The sequence below is a fragment of the Lissotriton vulgaris genome, unplaced genomic scaffold (genome assembly GCF_964263255.1).
Source record: "Lissotriton vulgaris unplaced genomic scaffold, aLisVul1.2 SCAFFOLD_440, whole genome shotgun sequence".
NCBI classification, from domain to species: Eukaryota; Metazoa; Chordata; class Amphibia; order Caudata; family Salamandridae; genus Lissotriton; species Lissotriton vulgaris.
Window position 1 is genome coordinate 300,338 of NW_028245134.1, and position 22,555 is coordinate 322,892.

The 22,555-nt window shown below is 52.9% G+C and overlaps 1 long non-coding RNA gene across 1 annotated transcript in view; it reads right to left on the minus strand.

Annotated features, from left to right (window-relative positions):
* Positions 1-5,997: 5,997 nt before the first annotated feature.
* Positions 5,998-22,555, minus strand: part of LOC147666512 (uncharacterized) — a 152,794-nt gene continuing 136,236 nt past the window's right edge. Inside the window, exon 3 of the long non-coding RNA XR_015304759.1 lies at positions 5,998-6,040. This is a non-coding gene — a long non-coding RNA (uncharacterized LOC147666512). The remainder of the gene's footprint in view (positions 6,041-22,555) is intronic.

The following is a 22,555-nucleotide window of genomic DNA, read 5'->3' on the forward strand; positions in this document are numbered from 1 at the left end:
ACGAGCGGGGCATGGGGGTTTGCCTCTAGGAAGGGCTTACGAGCGGGGCGTGGGGGTTTGCTCTAGGAAGGGCTTACGAGCAGGCGTGGAGGTTTGCCTTTAGGAAGGGCTTCTGAGCGGTGCGTGGGAGTTTGCCTCTAGGAAGGGCTCACGAGCGGGGCGTTGGGGTTTGCCTCTAGGAAGGGCTCACGAGCGGGGAGCGGGGGTTTGCCTCTAGGAAGGGCTCACTAGCGGGCGTGGGGGTTTGCCTCTAGGAAGGGCTTCTGAGCGGGGCGTGGGAGTTTGCCTCTAGGAAGGGCTCACGAGCGGGCATGGGGGTTTGCCTCTAGGAAGGGCTCACGAGCGCGGCGTGGGGGTTTGCCTCTAAGAAGGGCTTCTGAGCGGGGCGTGGGGGTTTGCCTCTAGGAAGGGCTTACTTGAGGGCGTGGGGGTTTGCCTCTAGGAAGGGCTTACGAGCGGGCGTGGGGGTTTGCCTCTAGGAAGGGCTTACAAGCGGGACGTGGGGGTTTGCTCTAGGAAGTGCTTACGAGCGGGGCATGAGGGTTTGCTCTAGGAAGGGCTTACGAGCGGGGTGTGGGGGTTTGCCTCTAGGAAGGGCTTATGAGCGGGCGTGGGGGTTTGCCTCTAGGAAGGGCTTACGAGCGGGACGTGGGGGTTTGCCTCTAGGAAGGGTTTACGAGCGGGGCGTGAGGGTTTGCCTCTAGGAAGGGCTTACGAGCGGGTCATAGGGGTTTGCCTCTAGGAAGGGCTTACGAGCGGGGCGTGGGGTGTTTGCCTCTGGGAGGGGCTTCCGAGCGTGGCGTGGGGTGTTTGCCTCTGGGAAGGGCTTACGAGCGGGGCATGGGGGTTTGCCTCTAGGAAGGGCTTACGAGCGGGCACCAAAGGGTCTAGCTACACCACTGCTGCAGAGCACAAGTAAGGGTGTAGATTTACGAGTTTTGTTTGGGGAATCAGGCCCTATATCTTCATAGACTAAGCACTGAAAGCCCCACTACTCTTGTCTAAAGTCATCCCCATAATAATCCTAAATATGCCTCTCATTAAATGAAGAAACGAAGCAAATAGAGGCTCGAAAAGCAAGGGCCTGACTCACAAACTGCATTTTGTAGTACATAAAATAGCATTACAGTAGTACTACTACTCACGTATCCCAAACTACAATGCACTAACCTACGGCAAAGCTTCGGTCGCTCCAGTTTCTTCTATTCGCGGTCTCCACACATGTAGTAAGTGCGGGAGGGCCCAGCGCGTCTGTTGGGAAAAGAGGGAATATTTACTCAAAAATGGGTGGGGTTAAGGGAAATAAATATAAGGAGGGATTTGGGACCAGAAAAGAGCAAGGCCATGCAGGTCATAAAATAAGTTTCAAAAGAGGCTTAAATCGTACTCCAGCCCAATGTTAGGGAAGTCACGCACCACACTTGGGCAGCCACTGGTACTGCAACACACTCCCATAGGAAATGACGGAGGCAGGGAATTAAACTAACACCATTAGCAACTAATGTTAAATTAATTGAATTATTTTTAAATGTAAATTTGATATATAGTAGAATTTTTTAAGTATAACCTTGATTCATGGACACCTGTAATTACCAATGTTTTCAGAGCCATAGTCATTACAGGCTCGCCAGACTCCCGGTTGAAGTCTGTGACCATACCCACACATAAAAATGGTAACAAGAACAACCCGTCAAATTATCAGCCATCTCCCTTATTGTTTGCCCCGCAAACAGTTTTGGTTGGGTGATTTTAGGCAGGTTGGAAGAATGGGCGGGAGATAGAGCCTTCTTCCCAGAGGCCCAATATGGGTTCCATCGGGGTAGGGGCATGATCGAACAGGCCCTAAATTTGTGTCTTATACTGGGCAAATATGTCCAGGGCAAGAGAAGGCATTGGGCTTCATGGACCTCTCCTCGGCATTTGACCTAGTAGATAGAGACAAATTCTGGGATATTATGGAACAAGCGGGTGTCGATCCCCCCATATTATTTACTTTGAAAAGTTTGCATCAAACTTACCACAATACAGGTTCGATATATACCCAGGTGGGTGACCTGAAGTTTCCTATTCACGTTACAAGGGGAGTCAGACAAGGCTGCAAATTGGTCCTGTTCTTATTTATTTATTTACTTAATTTCAGAGTTTTATATAGTGCAAACTTGACCCGAAGGTATCAGAGCCCTTTACATGAGCACCAGTTGCGTTACACAAGGACACATTAATTTTTGTTAGGCACGGGGCGATTAAGTGATTTGCCCAGTATCATATCATGTTGAGCATCATTGCTGAGGCTCGAACCCGGTTCCCCAGATTTTTGGTCGACCGCCCTAGTCGTTAGACCATATCCTCTCATCCTCTCATTTCTATTTGATATATTGCGTTGGATGCATTTTTAAAGACATTAACCCCCGAAATACCTAAAATTGTTGAACAACCCGTCCCTGTTTTGCTGTACATGGACGTTTCAGGGCTGTTACCTTGCACTGCAAATGGTTTACAAACGTTACTGGAAGCTTTTAATTCTTTTATGATGGATTTTAAACTTAAGGGTCATTAAAAAAAATCATGTGTCTTGACTAGTGGTCCTAAAAACACTTGTTCTAGGAAATTTAATGTGGGAGGCATTCCCATTATAAAGAGCGTAACTTTCAGCTATTTGGGCATTTTATTTTCTGCAAATTTGGGTTGGGGTGGACTGCTGACTCTAGATGTAAGTAATTGGAAGCATTGTGTGATGCAATTTCTAGGTTTGCAAGTTAACTGGGTAGCCGACCTCCTAGGGAACTATTCATGCTTTACAGAAGTAAGTGCCAGCCTATGGCTGCCTATGGAGTGGGCGTGGATGTTTGACTCTAGGAAGGGCTTCTGAGTGGGGTGGGGGGGTTTGCCTCTACGAAGGGCTTACGAGCTGGCGTGGGGGTTTTCCCTCTAGGAAGAGTTTCTGAGCAGGGCGTGGGAATTTGCCTCTAGGAAGGGCTTACGAGCGGGCGGGGGTTTGCCTCTAGGAAGGGCTTATGAGCGGTCGTGGGGGTTTGCCTCTAGGAAGGGCTTACGAGCGGGGCGTGGGGGTTTGCCTCTAGGAAGAGCTTCTGAGCGGGGCGTGGGAGTTTGCCTCTAGGAAGGGCTTACGAGGGGGCGGGGGGGTTTGCCTCCAGAAGGGCTTATGAGCGGTCGTGGGGGTTTGCCTCTAGGAAGGGCTTACGAGCGGGCATGGGGGTTTGCCTCTAGGAAGGGCTTATGAGCGGGGTGTGGGAGTTTGCCTCTAGGAAGGGCTTATGAGCGGGGTGTGGGAGTTTGCCTCTAGGAAGGGCTTACGAGCGGGGTGTGGGAGTTTGCCTCTAGGAAGGGCTTACAAGCGGGGGTGGGGGTGGGGGTTTGCCTCTAGGAAGAGCTTCTGAGTGGGGCGTATGGGTTTGCCTCTAGGAAGGGCTTACGAGCAGGGTGTGGGAGTTTGCCTCTAGGAAGGGCTTACGAGCGGGGCTCGGGGGTTTGCTTCTAGGAAGGGCTCACGAGCGGGCGTGGGGTTTTGCCCCTAAGAAGAGCTTCTGAGCGGGGCATGGGGGTTTGCCTCTAGGAAGGGCTTATGAGCGGGGTGTGGGAGTTTGCCTCTAGGAAGGGCTTACGAGCGGGGTGTGGGAGTTTGCCTCTAGGAAGGGCTTACAAGCGGGGGTGGGGGTTTGCCTCTAGGAAGAGCTTCTGAGTGGGGCGTAGGGGTTTGCCTCTAGGAAGGGCTTACGAGCTGGGTGTGGGAGTTTGCCTCTAGGAAGGTCTTATGTGCGGGGCTCGGGGGTTTGCCTCTAGGAAGGGCTCACAAGCGGGCGTGGGGGTTTGCCTCTAAGAAGAGCTTCTGAGCGGGGCATTCGGGTTTGCCTCTAGGAAGGGCTTACCAGCGGGGCGTGGGGGTTTGCCTCTGGGAAGGGCTCACAAGCGGGCGTGGGGGTTTGCCTCTAGTAAAAGCTTCTGAGCGGAACATGGGAGTTTGCCTCTTGGATGGGCTTACGAGCGGGAGTGGGGGTTTGCCTCTAGGAAGGGCTTATGAGCGGGGCGTGGGGGATTGCCTCTACGAAGGGCTTACGAGCGGGGCATGGGGGTTTGCCTCTAGGAAGGGGTTACGAGCGGGCATGGTAGTTTGCCTCTAGGACGGGCTTACGAGCGGGGTGTGGGAGTTTGCCTCTAGGAAGGGCTCACAAGCGGGGTGTGGGAGTTTGCCTCTAGGAAGGGCTTACGAGCGGGGTGTGGGAGTTTGCCTCTAGGAAGGGCTTGCGAACGGGCGTGGGGGTTTGCCTCTAGGAAGGGCTTACAAGCGGGCGTGGGAGTTTGACTCTAGGGAGAGCTTCTGAACGGGGCTTGGGAGTTTGCCTCTTGGATGGGCTTACGAGCGGGAGTGGGGGTTTGCCTCTAGGAAGGGCTCATGAGCGGGGCGCGGGGGTTTGCCTCTAGGAATGGCTTACGAGCAGGGCATGGGGGTTTGCCCCTAGAAAGGGCTTACGAGCGGGGCGTGAGGGGTTTGCCTCTAGGAAGGGCTTACGAGTGGGCGTGGGGGTTTGCTTTTAGGAAGGGCTTACGAGCGGGGTGTGGGAGTTTCCCTCTAGGAAGGGCTCATGAGCGGGGTGTGGGAGTTTGCCTCTAGGAAGGGCTCACGAGCGGGGTGTGGGGGTTTGCCTCTAGGAAGGGGTTACGCACGGGCGTGGGGGATTTCCTCTAGGAAGGGCTTACGAGCGGGGTGTGGGAGTTTGCTTCCAGGAAGGGCTCACAAGCGGGCATGGGGGCTTGCCTCTAGAAAGGACTTACGAGCGGGGCATGGGGGTTTGCCTCTAGGAAGGGCTTACGAGCGGGGCGTGGGGGTTTGCTCTAGGAAGGGCTTGCGAGCAGGCGTGGAGGTTTGCCTTTAAGAAGGGCTTCTGAGCGGTGCGTGGGAGTTTGCCTCTAGGAAGGGCTCACGAGCGGGGCGTTGGGGTTTGCCTCTAGGAAGGGCTCACGAGCGGGGAGCGAGGGTTTGCCTCTAGGAAGGGCTCACTAGCGGGCGTGGGGGTTTGCCTCTAGGAAGGGCTTCTGAGCGGGGCGTGGGAGTTTGCCTCTAGGAAGGGCTCACAAGCGGGCATGGGGGTTTGCCTCTAGGAAGGGCTCACGAGCGCGGCGTGGGGGTTTGCCTCTAAGAAGGGCTTCTGAGCGGGGCGTGGGGGTTTGCCTCTAGGAAGGGCTTACTTGCGGGCGTGGGGGTTTGCCTCTAGGAAGGGCTTACGAGCGGGCGTGGGGGTTTGCCTCTAGGAAGGGCTTACAAGCGGGACGTGGGGGTTTGCTCTAGGAAGTGCTTACGAGCGGGGCATGAGGGTTTGCTCTAGGAAGGGCTTACGAGCGGGGTGTGGGGGTTTGCCTCTAGGAAATGCTTATGAGCGGGCGTGGGGGTTTGCCTCTAGGAAGGGCTTACGAGCGGGACGTGGGGGTTTGCCTCTAGGAAGGGTTTACGAGCGGGGCGTGAGGGTTTGCCTCTAGGAAGGGCTTACGAGCGGGTCATAGGGGTTTGCCTCTAGGAAGGGCTTACGAGCGGGGCGTGGGGTGTTTGCCTCTGGGAGGGGCTTCCGAGCGGGGCGTGGGGTGTTTGCCTCTGGGAAGGGCTTACGAGCGGGGCATGGGGGTTTGCCTCTAGGAAGGGCTTACGAGCGGGCACCAAAGGGTCTAGCTACACCACTGCTGCAGAGCACAAGTAAGGGTGTAGATTTACGAGTTTTGTTTGGGGAATCAGGCCCTATATCTTCATAGACTAAGCACTGAAAGCCCCACTACTCTTGTCTAAAGTCATCCCCATAATAATCCTAAATATGCCTCTCATTAAATGAAGAAACAAAGCAAATAGAGGCTCGAAAAGCAAGGGCCTGACTCACAAACTGCATTTTGCAGTACATAAAATAGCATTACAGTAGTACTACTACTCACGTATCCCAAACTACAATGCACTAACCTACGGCAAAGCTTCGGTCGCTCCAGTTTCTTCTATTCGCGGTCTCCACACATGTAGTAAGTGCGGGAGGGCCCAGCGCGTCTGTTGGGAAAAGAGGGAATATTTACTCAAAAATGGGTGGGGTTAAGGGAAATAAATATAAGGAGGGATTTGGGACCAGAAAAGAGCAAGGCCATGCAGGTCATAAAATAAGTTTCAAAAGAGGCTTAAATCGTACTCCAGCCCAATGTTAGGGAAGTCACGCACCACACTTGGGCAGCCACTGGTACTGCAACACACTCCCATAGGAAATGACGGAGGCAGGGAATTAAACTAACACCATTAGCAACTAATGTTAAATTAATTGAATTATTTTTAAATGTAAATTTGATATATAGTAGAATTTTTTAAGTATAACCTTGATTCATGGACACCTGTAATTACCAATGTTTTCAGAGCCATAGTCATTACAGGCTCGCCAGACTCCCGGTTGAAGTCTGTGACCATACCCACACATAAAAATTGTAACAAGAACAACCCGTCAAATTATCAGCCATCTCCCTTATTGATTGCCCCGCAAACAGTTTTGCTTGGGTGATTTTAGGCAGGTTGGAAGAATGGGCGGGAGATAGAGCCTTCTTCCCAGAGGCCCAATATGGGTTCCATCGGGGTAGGGGCATGATCGAACAGGCCCTAAATTTGTGTCATATACTGGGCAAATATGTCCAGGGCAAGAGAAGGCATTGGGCTCCATGGACCTCTCCTCGGCATTTGACCTAGTAGATAGAGACAAATTCTGGGATATTATGGAACAAGCGGGTGTCGATCCCCCCATATTATTTACTTTGAAAAGTTTGCATCAAACTTACCACAATACAGGTTCGATATATACCCAGGTGGGTGACCTGAAGTTTCATATTCACGTTACAAGGGGAGTCAGACAAGGCTGCAAATTGGTCCTGTTCTTATTTATTTATTTACTTAATTTCAGAGTTTTATATAGTGCAAACTTGACCCGAAGGTATCGGAGCCCTTTACATGAGCACCAGTTGCGTTACACAAGGACACATTAATTTTTGTTAGGCACGGGCGATTAAGTGATTTGCCCAGTATCATAGCATGTTGAGCATCATTGCTGAGGCTCGAACCCGGTTCCCCAGATTTTTGGTCGACCGCCCTAGTCGTTAGACCATATCCTCTCATCCTCTCATTTATATTTGATATATTGCGTTGGATGCATTTTTAAAGACATTAACCCCCGAAATACCTAAAATTGTTGAACAACCCGTCCCTGTTTTGCTGTACGTGGACGTTTCAGTGCTGTTACCTTGCACTGCAAATGGTTTACAAACTTTACTGGAAGCTTTTAGTTCTTTTATGATGGATTTTAAACTTAAGGGTCATTATAAAAAAATCATGTGTCTTGACTAGTGGTCCTAAAAACACTTGTTCTAGGAAATTTAATGTGGGAGGCATTCCCATTATAAAGAGCGTAACTTTCAGCTATTTGGGCATTTTATTTTCTGCAAATTTGGGTTGGGATGGACTGCTGACTCTAGATGTAAGTAATTGGAAGCATTGTGTGATGCAATTTCTAGGTTTGCAAGTTAACTGGGTAGCCGACCTCCTAGGGAACTATTCATGCTTTACAGAAGTAAGTGCCAGCCTATGGCTGCCTATGGAGTGGGCGTGGAGGTTTGACTCTAGGAAGGGCTTCTGAGTGGGGTGTGGGGGTTTGCCTCTACGAAGGGCTTACGAGCTGGCGTGGGGGTTTTCCCTTTAGGAAGAGCTTCTGAGCGGGGCGTGGGAGTTTGCCTCTAGGAAGGGCTTACGAGCGGGCGGGGGTTTGCCTCTAGGAAGGGCTTATGAGCGGTCGTTGGGGTTTGCCTCTAGGAAGGGCTTACAAGCGGGGCGTGGGGGTTTGCCTCTAGGAAGAGCTTCTGAGCGGGGCGTGGGAGTTTGCCTCTAGGAAGGGCTTACGAGCGGGCGGGGGGGTTTGCCTCTAGGAAGGGCTTATGAGCGGTCGTGGTGGTTTGCCTCTAGGAAGGGCTTACGAGCGGGGCGTGGGGGTTTGCCTCTAGGAAGAGCTTCTGAGCGGGGCGTGGGAGTTTGCCTCTAGGAAGGGCTTACGAGCGGGCGGGGGGTTTGCCTCTAGGAAGGGCTTATGAGCGGTCGTGGGGGTTTGTCTCTAGGAAGGGCTTAGGAGCGGGGCGTGGGGGTTTGCTTGTAGGAAGAGCTTCTGAGCAGGGCGTGGGAGTTTGCCTCTAGGAAGGGCTTACGAGCGGGCGGGGGGTTTGCCTCTAGAAGGGCTTATGAGCGGTCGTGGGGGTTTGCCTCTAGGAAGGGCTTACGAGCGGGCATGGGGGTTTGCCTCTAGGAAGGGCTTATGAGCGGGGTGTGGGAGTTTGCCTCTAGGAAGGGCTTACGAGCGGGGTGTGGGAGTTTGCCTCTAGGAAGGGCTTACAAGCGGGGGTGGGGGTTTGCCTCTAGGAAGAGCTTCTGAGTGGGGCGTAGGGGTTTGCCTCTAGGAAGGGCTTACCAGCGGGGCGTGGGGGTTTGCCTCTGGGAAGGGCTCACAAGCGGGCGTGGGGGTTTGCCTCTAGTAAAAGCTTCTGAGCGGAACATGGGAGTTTGCCTCTTGGATGGGCTTACGAGCGGGAGTGGGGGTTTGCCTCTAGGAAGGGCTTATGAGCGGGGCGTGGGGGATTGCCTCTAGGAAGGGCTTACGAGCGGGGCATGGGGGTTTGCCTCTAGGAAGGGGTTACGAGCGGGCATGGTAGTTTGCCTCTAGGACGGGCTTACGAGCGGGGTGTGGGAGTTTGCCTCTAGGAAGGGCTCACAAGCGGGGTGTGGGAGTTTGCCGCTAGGAAGGGCTTACGAGCGGGTGTGGGAGTTTGCCTCTAGGAAGGGCTTGCGAACGGGCGTGGGGGTTTGCCTCTAGGAAGGGCTTACAAGCGGGCGTGGGAGTTTGACTCTAGGTAGAGCTTCTGAACGGGGCTTGGGAGTTTGCCTCTTGGATGGGCTTACGAGCGGGAGTGGGGGTTTGCCTCTAGGAAGGGCTCATGAGCGGGGCGCGGGGGTTTGCCTCTAGGAATGGCTTACGAGAAGGGCATGGGGGTTTGCCCCTAGAAAGGGCTTACGAGCGGGGCGTGAGGGGTTTGCCTCTAGGAAGGGCTTACGAGTGGGCGTGGGGGTTTGCTTTTAGGAAGGGCTTACGAGCGGGGTGTGGGAGTTTCCCTCTAGGAAGGGCTCATGAGCGGGGTGTGGGAGTTTGCCTCTAGGAAGGGCTCACGAGCGGGGTGTGGGGGTTTGCCTCTAGGAAGGGGTTACGCACGGGCGTGGGGGATTTCCTCTAGGAAGGGCTTACGAGCGGGGTGTGGGAGTTTGCTTCCAGGAAGGGCTCACAAGCGGGCATGGGGGCTTGCCTCTAGAAAGGACTTACGAGCGGGGCATGGGGGTTTGCCTCTAGGAAGGGCTTACGAGCGGGGCGTGGGGGTTTGCTCTAGGAAGGGCTTACGAGCAGGCGTGGAGGTTTGCCTTTAGGAAGGGCTTCTGAGCGGTGCGTGGGAGTTTGCCTCTAGGAAGGGCTCACGAGCGGGGCGTTGGGGTTTGCCTCTAGGAAGGGCTCACGAGCGGGGAGTGGGGGTTTGCCTCTAGGAAGGGCTCACTAGCGGGCGTGGGGGTTTGCCTCTAGGAAGGGCTTCTGAGCGGGGCGTGGGAGTTTGCCTCTAGGAAGGGCTTCTGAGCGGGGCGTGGGAGTTTGCCTCTAGGAAGGGCTCACGAGCGGGCATGGGGGTTTGCCTCTAGGAAGGGCTCACGAGCGCGGCGTGGGGGTTTGCCTCTAAGAAGGGCTTCTGAGCGGGGCGTGGGGGTTTGCCTCTAGGAAGGGCTTACGAGCGGGCGTGGGGGTTTGCCTCTAGGAAGGGCTTACAAGCGGGACGTGGGGGTTTGCTCTAGGAAGTGCTTACGAGCGGGGCATGAGGGTTTGCTCTAGGAAGGGCTTACGAGCGGGGTGTGGGGGTTTGCCTCTAGGAAGGGCTTATGAGCGGGCGTGGGAGTTTGCCTCTAGGAAGGGCTTACGAGCGGGCGGGGGTTTGCCTCTAGGAAGGGCTTATGAGCGGTCGTGGGGGTTTGCCTCTAGGAAGGGCTTACGAGCGGGGCGTGGGGGTTTGCCTCTAGGAAGAGCTTCTGAGCGGGGCGTGGGAGTTTGCCTCTAGGAAGGGCTTACGAGGGGGCGGGGGGTTTGCCTCTAGATGGGCTTATGAGCGGTCGTGGGGGTTTGCCTCTAGGAAGGGCTTACGAGCGGGCATGGGGGTTTGCCTCTAGGAAGGGCTTATGAGCGGGGTGTGGGAGTTTGCCTCTAGGAAGGGCTTATGAGCGGGGTGTGGGAGTTTGCCTCTAGGAAGGGCTTACGAGCGGGGTGTGGGAGTTTGCCTCTAGGAAGGGCTTACAAGCGGGGGTGGGGGTTTGCCTCTAGGAAGAGCTTCTGAGTGGGGCGTATGGGTTTGCCTCTAGGAAGGGCTTACGAGCAGGGTGTGGGAGTTTGCCTCTAGGAAGGGCTTACGAGCGGGGCTCGGGGGTTTGCTTCTAGGAAGGGCTCACGAGCGGGCGTGGGGTTTTGCCCCTAAGAAGAGCTTCTGAGCGGGGCATGGGGGTTTGCCTCTAGGAAGGGCTTACCAGCGGGTCGTGGGGGCTTGCCTCTAGGAAGGGGTCACAAGCGGGCGTGGGGGTTTGCCTCTAGTAAAAGCTTCTGAGCGGAACATGGGAGTTTGCCTCTTGGATGGGCTTACGAGCGGGAGTGGGGGTTTGCCTCTAGGAAGGGCTTATGAGCGGGGCGTGTTGGATTGCCTCTAGGAAGGGCTTACGAGCGGGGCATGGGGGTTTTTCCTCTAGGAAGGGGTTACGAGCGGGCGTGGTAGTTGTGAGAAGTTGGCCCGATATGCAGTGCTCACTATTCTAGTGATCACTATGCATCGGTCCAAACGACCCTTATGGTGATTGGTTGTAAGTCAACCTTAGACCAGCTATCCTAGTAGCGTGGATACGAGCAGTCTTCGGGCTAAACTCTAGAGGGCGTGTTAAGCCAGCTGTTATACCATCACATACCCCTTGAACACCAAGTGAAAGGACACCACACAAGTGTTATGAAAATAAACAGTGCATTTATTAGAATCACAACAGCCCTGTACTCTTTATGAGGACAGGGTACTAAGCACACAACAAAACTCTTAGGGAAATACTTCAAGTGCACAATCAATACAAGTGCCCGAGGGCACCGAAAGTTTAGTGGTCTCGGGCGGACCCGATAAGGCAAGTCGGAAGCGATAGGGACTCTGGACCCTTAACTAATGAGGCTATGCGGGCACCGAAATGCCGAAGTTACCTAGCCCCAAGGGCTGCGGCTGCACAAGTCTTTACAGACGACGGGAGTCTTCACTGACGAGCCAGGAGCCGGAAGGAAGGAGTTGCTGGCCGGCGACCAGTGGAAATAGTTCGTAGAGATCCAAGCCTGGATCAGAGATGGATGACACCTGAAAGCAGAGGGGACCAAGTTCGTAACTACTAGCCAGTAGTCAGAGGGTACCAGGAGGGCACCGATGATCGTCACCTCGACTAGGTGAGTGGGCGACGCTAGGCTCTGCAGTCTCACGGACCAGGAGGCGTTGTCGGCGACCAGGATGGAGGTGCGAGCTGTCCCACGAAGGTTGATGCTGTCGGCGTCGCTGGGCCCAGGATTGGGGCAACAAGCCTTGGCAAATTTCAGGGCCACGTGGTGGGCCTAAAAATGGCGTCTTGAGTGGACCAGGAGGGTCCGGGGTGCTCCTCTCGCAGAAGGGAGCAAAGGCCAGTCTGGAGCAACCAGACCAGCAGCTTTGGTTGTCGGGCGTCGTCAAGAAGGTCACAAGCCAGCGGCTAGTGATCAGACAACGTGCTGAACAGCAAAGAGCAGAAGGGCCCCACGCAGATCGTGGAGATGCTGGGAGGCTGCACTTCGGTGCTGGAGCTGCTCAGGGTCGGGGCTTCTCGGACCCCAGAGCACTCACCAGAGGATCCCTCGGTGGTCGTGCTAGTTAAGAAATCGTGCAGGTTTTGAAGATGGCCGGTCCCTCGAGGTCTCGTCGCACCCACAGATCTCAGCTGAGCTGACGATGTGGGTAGAGGTCAGAGGTGCCAGGCAAGCCGGTTCTCGTCGAGCTGGGCAGTCGGATTCCTGGGGAAGGACTTGCAGCAAACCGCAGAGTTCTTAGATGTTGCCTGCGGATGCAGGGTGACTACTCCTTAGCCACAAGGGAGAAATCTTGAGAAGAGTCGAGAGTTCCTTTCGTAGAAAGTATTCTTGATTCAAAGATGATCTAATTTGGAAGGGTCCCCGCTCCGGCCTTTATCCTAAAGAAAGGGGTGGGTATGTGACTAGGTCCTGCCCTAGGGGTGGGACCAGAAAGGGGGGTGGTTACACCCCTCTCCCATGCCGGACTTTCCCCAGGTCAGGGGCTGGGGTGCCCCTGGAACTGGTTCTAGCCGGCAGATGCATAGTGAGCACCGGGGTGCCACTCCGCAGTCACCTTCCTGTAAAGCCCTGCCTACCCAGGATACACAAAACCCTGTCTGGGATGGTGCGAGCACCACCCCGGACAGGAAACCCTTTGTCCAAGCTCTCCCCGCTGGAAGGACTCCCAGCAGCAGGAGGTCAGACTCGTGTCTGTGGTGGCAGCATCCATTTTGTGGAGCTGAGGCGTCAGTTAACTTTAACCGGGGTTCACAGTTACGTACATGTCGTGTCCCTCTAGAAGGGCGGAATGCTAACCCCGTCGCCAGCATTGGTGAGGGGTCAGTATCCCGATTCGTATGACACCTTACTCGACAGGTTTTGATAACGCGATACCGAAGTTAGCGATATGGTATGCGTTATCATGGAACAGCCATTGGGTCTTGGTTCCGCAAGCTGCAACCGGGCTCGGCTCGTGCCAGAGCCCAATTCACACGATTCCACGCACTCTGCCTTCAGGATTGTCAAGGCCTGCCATAGGAGTGACTGATAGGAGTTCGGGTGTCCATTTTAGGGTTAGATATAGGTATACTATATCTAAAGCAAAGGGCGAGTACGCCACCTTGCACCAGCTGTCGTGCAGCCAGTTGTGTCAGATTTAGATGGCCATCCAGGGGTGGCATAATACATGCTTCAGCCCCTGGTAGGCCCTGGGTACACCAATGCCCTGAGTTACAGGGTCTGACAAGGTGGCCCAGTTCCAATTGGGTAATGCACCTAAGGTACACATCAATTTAGCGAGAGAACAGCTAGGCTGTGGGTCTGATTGGCAGGCCCACAGCCAGAGAAAGTCGTAAACCAGTGAAACAAAAGCAAAAAATCTGGGTGATCATAGGATTGCAGACCCTACTCTCCTACAGTAGTTTGCCTCTAGGACGGGCTTACGAGCGGGGTGTGGGAGTTTGCCTCTAGGAAGGGCTCACGAGCGGGGTGTGGGAGTTTGCCTCTAGGAAGGGCTTACGAGCGGGGTGTGGGAGTTTGCCTCTAGGAAGGGCTTGCGAACGGGCGTGGGGGTTTGCCTCTAGGAAGGGCTTACAAGCGGGCGTGGGGGTTTGCCTCTAGGAAGGGCTCATGAGCGGGGCGCGGGGGTTTGCCTCTAGGAAGGGCTTATGAGCGGGACATGGGATTTGCCTCCAGGAAGGGCTTACGAGCGGGGCGTGGGGGTTTGCCTCTAGGAAGGGCTTACGAGTGGGCGTGGCGGTTTGCCTTTAGGAAGGGCTTACGAACGGGGTGTGGGAGTTTCCCTCTAGGAAGGGCTCATGAGCGGGGTGTGGGAGTTTGCCTCTAGGAAGGGCTCACGAGCGGGGTGTGGGGGTTTGCCTCTAGGAAGGGGTTACGAACGGGCGTGGGGGAATGCCTCTAGGAAGGGCTTACGAGCAGGGTGTGGGAGTTTGCTTCCAGGAAGGGCTCACAAGCGGGCATGGGGGTTTGCCTCTAGAAAGGGCTTACGAGCGGGGCATGGGGGTTTGCCTCTAGGAAGGGCTTACGAGCGGGACGTGGGGGTTTGCTCTAGGAAGGGCTTACGAGCAGGCGTGGAGGTTTGCCTTTAGGAAGGGCTTCTGAGCGGGGCGTGGGAGTTTGCCTCTAGGAAGGGCTCACGAGCGGGGCGTTGGGGTTTGCCTCTAGGAAGAGCTCAAGAGCGGGGAGCGGGGGTTTGCCTCTAGGAAGGGCTCACTAGCGGGCGTGGGGGTTTGCCTCTAGGAAGGGCTTCTGAGCGGGGCGAGGGAGTTTGCCTCTACGAAGGGCGCACAAGCGGGCATGGGGGTTTGCCTCTAGGAAGGGCTTACGAGCGGGGCGTGGGGGTTTGCCTCTAAGAAGGGCTTCTGAGCGGGGCGTGGGGGTTTGCCTCTAGGAAGGGCTTACGTGCGGGCGTGGGGGTTTGCCTCTAGGAAGGGCTTACGAGCGGGCGTGGGGGTTTGCCTCTAGGAAGGGCTTACGAGCGGGACATGGGGGTTTGCTCTAGGAAGGGCCTACGAGCGGGGCGTGGGGGTTTGCCTCTAGGAAGGGCTTATGAGCGGGCGTGGGGGTTTGCCTCTAGGAAGGGCTTACGAGCGGGGCGTGAGGGTTTGCCTCTGGGAAGGGCTTACGACCGGGACGTGGGGGTTTGCCTCTAGGAAGGGCTTACGAGCGGGGCATGAGGGTTTGCCTCTAGGAAGGGCTTACGAGCGGGTCATAGGGGTTTGCCTCTAGGAAGGGCTTATGAGCGGGGCGTGGGGTGTTTGCCTCTGGGAGGGGCTTCCGAGCGGGGCGTTGGGTGTTTGCCTCTGGGAAGGGCTTACGAGCGGGGCGTGGGGGTTTGCCTTTAGGAAGGGCTTACGAGCGGGCGTGGGTGTTTGCCTCTAGGAAGGGCTTACGAGCAGGTCATAGTGGTTTGCCTCTAGGAAGGGCTTCCGAGCGGGGCGTGGGGTGTTTGCCTCTGGGAAGTTAGGAAAGTAAAAGGAGATAGATGGGATAATATGAAAGAGTTTGAGGAGGAAACCATGAGAAAGGAGAAGAGGAAGAGATAATTAATGGTAACAGATGCAAGTGGAAGAAATATAAATAGGATGAAATGGGGAGAAGAGATAAAACAGTACAATAAAATGATAAAAAACACCAGGAAAGAAGGGAGGGCATACGGTGGAGCGAAGAGTAGAAAACGAACGGCAGGACAGAAATAATACCGGTGGAGGAGCAATGTATGGAAGGGAGTGGGGAGGGAGAAGCCACCCTGATATAAAGAATCACTGGAGGGGGTGATATTTCGTGGGACTGTGGCAGAACATTGCTTGTTGAACAAACACAAACATACAAAATGAGAGACATCACTGGGAGTGGCAGCGGTGTCTCTGCACTGCTCAGGAAGAAAACAAGTTACTTACCTGTAACTTTAGTTCTCCAGTATTGGAATCTTTTATAGATCCACATGCGTGAATCATTCCCCGTCGTCGAGACGGGAGTCTCCGGTATATAAAAAAAGCAGTGCTTAGTAGTATAGCAAACTGAAAAGAGGCCTAGGCCCATTTCCCTTTTGCAACCCATAGCCTTTGTTATGTAAAAAAGGCCCAAACTCACCCTCTAGAACACTCCTGAGAGAACCTTCTGCCCCTCAGATTTTTCGCGCACTTGTGCAAATAACACACTTTCTGTGCTAAATCCGATGTGAGCCTCTCAGGGGAGGAGGGTGGGTGCATGTGAATCTATGAAAGATTCCAATACTGGAGAAGAAAACAAGTTACTTACCTGTAACTTCAGTTATCCAGTATTGGTATCTTTCATAGATTCACATGCCTGAATCATTCCCCGTCGTCGAGACGGGAGTCCTGCGGTGAGTGGGACTCCCGCCTCGACGACGGGGAATGATTCAGGCATGTGAATCTATGAAAGATACCCCGATACTGGATAACTAAAGTTACAGGTAAGTAACTTGTTTTCTTACTCCAGTATTGGAACTTTCATAGATTCACATGCCTGAATCAGAATAGCGAGCAGTGAAAAAACAAAGCACATTTTCCTGATAAATTACATAATCATGCAATACTATTGGAAATGAAGCATAATCTTATATACATATATCCACACTTATATAAAATGTGACTTTGTAAACAAGAGAAATTATGGATGGAGGGATGCAAGATAGGCTCACCGTTACTGGATGATATTCCGCAGTACCGCCTCTCCCACCGCCGCATCCGATTCTGCGGCTGCCTCCAAGCAGTGGTGCCTGGTGAAGGTGTGCGTAGATGCCCAGGTTGCTGCTCTGCAGATATCCTGGATTGGCACTCCTCCAAACAGTGCAGTGGATGTGGCCACCGCCCTCGTGGAATGAGCACGGACTCGTGTATTCAAAGGCTTTCCAGCAGCTTGATGACAGTAGACAATTGCACTGGAAATCCATCTGGCAATTCCCCTCTTTGACAGTGGGAAACCTTTCCTGGGTGCGCTGAAGGCGACCAATAACTGAGAAGACTTGCTAAATGCCTTTGTTTCTTTCAAGTAAAATTTCATACATCTCTGAACCTTCCAGCGAGTGCAATACTCTTTCTGCCGCTGTCGATGGATGAGGAAAGAAACGTTTCAACACCAATGGTTCGTTCAAATGAAAATCAGTTGGTACCTTCGGAATGAACTTCAGGTTTGTCCTGAGAATCATTCTATCCTCCTGTAACTGCAAGAAAGGCTCCTGAATCGTGAGCGCTTGTAGTTCACCTACTCTTCTCGCTGAAGTCAATTCAATGAGAAGAGCCACCTTCCAGGACAAGAAATTCAGGTCTGCCCTGTGTATAGGTTCAAATGGTGGCTTCATCAATTGAGGGAGTAAAATATTCAGATTCGATAATGGTGGTGGAGGCTTTACTAGTGGAAAGACTATGAATATCCCTTTCATAAATTGTTTGATAATGCTTGAGGACCATAAAGATGGGCCTGACAATGACCTCCTGTAGCGGGATAACGCAGCCAAATGCACCTTGATGGAGGCGTGTGCTAATACTGACTTTGCTAACCGCAGAATGTACGGTATAATCTGATGAGTCGCAGCAGTAAGAGGGTGAACATCATGTCTCTTACACCACAGACTAAACATCTTCCATTTCATCATGTAGGTTTTGTTGGTACTCTCTGCTCTGGCCTTGGACAGGATCTCCCTACATTCATGTGAGATGTTCAGATGGCTAAACTCACAGTGTTCAGGAGAAAGGCTGCTAATCGCAAGGATTTCGGGTCCGAATGGAGCACCTGCCCCATGGACATTGTCAGAAGCGATGGAATTAGGCACAACCGAATTGGACGGTCCTCCGACAGCAGCAGTAGTTCCGTGAACCAGTGTTGTCTGGGCCACCATGGGGCTACTAGGATCAGCCTGCACGGCTCTTTCTTGATCTTCACCAGTATGCGGGGGAGAAGAGGAATTGGAGGAAAACCGTAGGCAAAGATGCCGGACCATGCCATGGAAAACGCATTCCCCCAAGATCCCTTCTGGGGAAGCCAGCTTGCGAAGTACTGGCATTCTCTGTTTTCCCTTGTAGCGAAGAGGTCCACTATCGGTGTTCCCCATCTTCGAAAGACGCTGTCCAGGATCCCCTGGTCTAGCTCTCATTCGTGGCAGGAGGATTTTAGCCTGCTGAGAGTATCCGCCTTGACGTTCTGATCCCGCGGAAGGTGTTCTGCTGCCAATGATATTCCTTGCTGAAGAGCCCATTCCCATATCTCCTGGGATTCCTGAGACAGGGAGAGAGATCTCGTCCCCCCTTGCTTGTTCACATAATGCATCGCAGTGGTGTTGTCTGTTCTTACCAACACCGGCAAACCTTTTATCCTTGGCAGAAAAGCCAGTAATGCCAAGCGGATCGCCCTGAGCTCCAGCAGATTTATATGTAATTGCTGCTCCTCATATTGCCCCCAAAAACGTGATCACTTTTGTTGGGTGGAGGTTTCACTTTCAATCGTGAAGAGTCAATCCTAGATCGGCGAATAAGTCTATGCAGGCCTGCGTCGACGCTCTGGCCTACACCTTTGATGGTGCTTTGACTAACCAGTCGTCGAGGTAAGGAAATATTTGATGTTTTTGCTTCCTCAACACAGCCGCCACTGGAGCTAGACATTTCGTGAAAACTCTTGGCGCTGACTTCAAGCCGAATGGCAGTACCCTGAATTGGTAATGTCTTCCGGCTACCCAGAACCGAAGGTACTGTCTGTGTGCAGGATGTATCGGCACATGGAATTACGCATCTTTTAGGTCCAATGTGGTCATATGATCCCCTGGGTTTAATAACCGAAGGATGTCCTGCAGAGATACCATCCTGAAAGATTGTTTCTTGAGATAGGTGTTTGAGGATCTGAGATCCAGAATGGGGCACCACTGGAGCCTGTTTTAAAAACCGGGAGTAAAACCCCTTGTTTTCCTGGGATTTCGGTACTGGTTCTATTGCTCCCATTCGGAGCATTGTCCGAATCTCCTGTTGGAGTTGATGCAGATGGTTGACTCTTTGGTGCATCGGTGGCGTACAAGGGGGCGCTTGACGAAATTCTAGGGTGTGACCGCATTGAACTATTTTGAGGACCCATTGGTCCATTGTTATTTTCCGCCAGTTGTGAAGATAGTGGGCAATCTTTTTACCCAGGGGAGCATCTGAAAGAGCCGGAAGATGGAGGTTGTCATTGTCGACGGGTGTTGTCCTTTCCCCATCCACCCCGTCCTCTTGGAGTTGATTTTGTATATCCTCCTGATTGACTCTGGTTGTATTGCTGACGGTAAGGCTGCGATGAGGACTGATAAGAAGAAGAATAGCTCCCCTGTTGGTATCCTCCTCTATACGAGGATTGTCCTCTACCGCTGGTGCCACGAAAAGGCGTTTTCCTGTATTGCAGTGTTCCCATAGCCTTTGCCGTATCAGTATCCTTCTTGATACTCTCCAGAGTATAATCAATATGTTTCCCAAATAATTCTTCTCCATAGAAAGGGAGGTCTAAAATCTTGTTTTGCACCTCCGGCCTAAATGCTTTTGCTCGCAGCCATCCTTGCCTGCGCAGGACCGCAGCTCCTCCCAATGATCTAAATGCTGTGGTAGCTATATCCATAGCGCAGTCTATGACTTCAGCCGAAGTCCTCTCTCCTTCAATGAGAATTTTCTTCGCCTCCTGCTTCTCTGGATCCGGCACCAGGTTAACGTATGGAGACAGGTCACACCACATCTGCCTGTCATAACTTCCCAAGATAGCGAGGGCATTAGCAGCACTCACAAGCAGAGCCGACATTAATGAAAACCGTTTTCCCGCGTTATCCAACCTTCTGCCCTCTTTGTCTGGAGGTGCTGCAATCGGAGCAGATGGGTTCCTGGATTTCTGTTGTGCCGCCTGAGTGATAACAGAATCCGGTTTGGGATGTCCCAAAAGGCAAGATGGAGCATCCACTGGTGCCTTATACTTCTTCTCCAGTCTGGCCAGAACCGGTGTTACTGTTGCTGGCGTCTCCATGACCTTTAATCCTCCCTTCCAAATATGAGACACTATAGGCAGGGATCTACGGATTTCCGATGAGTCCTTGAAGTCATATAGAAAACATTCTGTTTTCTCTTCTGTCATGGTCAGTGCAAATCTCCTAATGGCTCTTTCCATCAAATTATGAAATCCACCAATGTCCTTCGGTGGAGAATCTACTGGTCTCTGCGGAGGAGTTGAAGGTGATGGGGCGATATAGTCATGCCATTCTGCACTTTTGTCCGCAATCTCACCATCCTCATGATCCTCATCCGAGGTATCGTGGTGTGTCGTCGGCGGTGGGGACCTAGCAGTAGGTTCCGGTACAATCTCTCTCCTACGAATCGGCGTCCCTGGAACCGATCGTGGAGGTGGAGTAGCCTCTAGGGCCTGTTGAGCGACTGAAGTCGCTGGGTGTGTCTTCCTATAATCCTCCAACATTCCCTGGAGATCCTTCAACAAAGAGGATGGCACACGTGTCATCGCCTCCCGTTGCTGTTGGCGATATCGGTGCTGTTCCTGGGGTTGTTCTTGATAACCCCCATATTCCTCCTCAGAATCGCCTTCTTGGTACTTGACCTGTAATTGCGAAGGACTACTGGCAATTCCATTCTCATCATCTTCTTCCGAATCTTCCTCCTCCAGTAGGTGAGATGGCAGCAATGGGGAGACCTTGTTTGGAGATGTAACCTCCGGTGTTATAGGTTTTTTTCAAGGCACCAACCTTTTTTCTGGTGTTTTTTTCCCTCGTGGACGAGCCCGTCGACGAGATTCCCATCGCCGTCGTCGACCAAGTCATCGTCGTCGACGCCACCGTCAACATTGAAGTTACCGTCGACGCATCGCCGTCGTCGACCAAGTCATCGTCGTCGACGCCACCGTCAACGTTGAAGTTACAGTCGACGCTGTCCTCGTCGACATCGTCGTCCTCGTCGACGCTGCCGTCGACACTGCCGTCGTCGACACAGTCCTCGTCGACGCTGCCGTCGTCTGCACCGTCGTCGTCTGCGCCGCCGTTGACACGGTCATCGACATCCTCGTCGACGGTGAAACCGTTGAGGATATCGCCGTCGACGGTGAAATCGTCGACGCTGTTTTCTCACCAGCCTTAACATTATCCTTTTTTGTCGACGACGGAGGAGTTTTTGTCGTTGTCGATGGTCCCTTTTTTGTCGACGGTCCCGTCGACGGAGCTGAAACAGCACCCTTCTCCTCAGAAGGCGTAGCAGAAGACCGTTTGATGGTAATCTTGATCTTCTGAAGTGACTGTGGTGGATCTGAAGTGGATTTTGCTCCTTTCACCTCACCAGCAGAACCCTTCTTCCCCTTAGATGAGACTGAAGGGGATTTTGAGGGACTGCGCCCTGAAGACCCTGGAGTGGTCTTTTTTGGGGCCTTCTCAGGTCTTTCCCCTGAGGAATGTGTCTGAGGAGATCTACTTCTCTTCTGAGATCTCTTAGACGCCACAGATTCCTCCTCACTCTCACTTGAGAGGATTTCCTTCCTGGCTTTGACCTTCTGGAGCCGGATGAACAAGTTACTTACCTTCGGTAACGCTTTTTCTGGTAGATACTATATCTGCCTGTGGATTCCTCACCTTGTGAATATCCCCCTTGCGTCAGCAACATTCGGAAATTCTTTTCATAGCCTCGCGCAGACGTGGATAGGACGTCACAGAGACACGGCTCCGCTCGCGACTCCGCTGACGTCACCGACGCCTATAATAGGCCCACGCCGGCGTGATGACATCAGTTCCGCCCTTTTTTCCGTGCCATCGAGGCACACGGACGGACCAATGACAGTAGCAATATACATAGTATACACAATACACAATTGCCAAGGAGAAACACACATAGTGTGAAGCAAATGCAAGAAAGCAAATAAAACAACTCCTTAACAATACAAAATATATAAACAATACAATACAGTAACTCTGGTAAAGAAGCGTGGACAACGGGGAGGCGGGTGAGTCAGTGAGGAATCCACAGGCAGATATAGTATCTACCAGAAAAAGCGTTACCGAAGGTAAGTAACTTGTTTTTCTGATAGATACATCTGCCGTGTGGATTCCTCACCTTGTGAATAGAGTCCCACAGCAGTCCCCACTCCCGGAGGAGGGTGTCCACTCTTCTAAACCAGGAAATCCTGAAGGACAGAGCGCGCAAAATGCCCGTCCCTCCTCATTTCGGTATCCAAGCAGTAATGCTTTGCGAAAGTGTGGAGGGAAGACCAAGTTGCCGCCCTACAAATGTCCTCCACAGGAACACCTCTAGCCAATGCTGAGGTTGACGACTTAGCTCTAGTGGAATGAGCCCTAATACCCTCTGGAGGTTCCTTACCGGCCAAAGAGTAGCAGATCTTTATACACAGAACGATCCATCTTGACAAGGTTCTCTTATGGACCGCTCTCCCCCTCTTGCAGCCAGCAAATCCAACGAAGAGCTGGTCATCCAAGCGACAGTCTTTAGTTCTGTCCAAATAAAAAGACACCGCCCTTTTAGGGTCCAGACGGTGCAACCTCTCCTCCTCCTTGGAAAGGTGCGGGGGAGGATAAAAGGGTAATGGATTGACCAAGGTGGAAAGGAGTCACCACCTTAGGAAGAAAAGCAGCCCTGGTCCTTAGAAGCATTCAATCAGCATGAATGGTCAGGAACGGGGGCTTGGAACTAAGAGCTTGAAGCTCACTCACCCTCCTTGCCGAGGTTATTGCAACGAGGAAAACTGCCTTAAAGGTTAAAAGCCTCATAGGACATTTATGAAGAGGCTCAAAGAGAGCGCCCATCAGAAAGGTCAATACAAGATTCAAGTCCCACTGAGGCACAATAAAAGGAGTAGGAGGGAACTTGTTTATGAGCCCTTTCAAAAACCTTAAAACTACAGGAGACTTAAAAAGAGAGGGCTGGTCAGGCAAACAAATAAAAGCCGACAGCGCCGAAAGATAGCCCTTAACCGTGGCAACAGCAAGCCCTTGCTGCGCCAAAGAAAGTGCAAACCGGAGAACATCAGACAAACGGGCTCTTAAAGGGTCAATATCATTCTCACCACACCAAGTGACAAATCTTGACCATCTACATGAATAGACAGTCTTTGTGGAGTCACGCCTGGCTGACAAG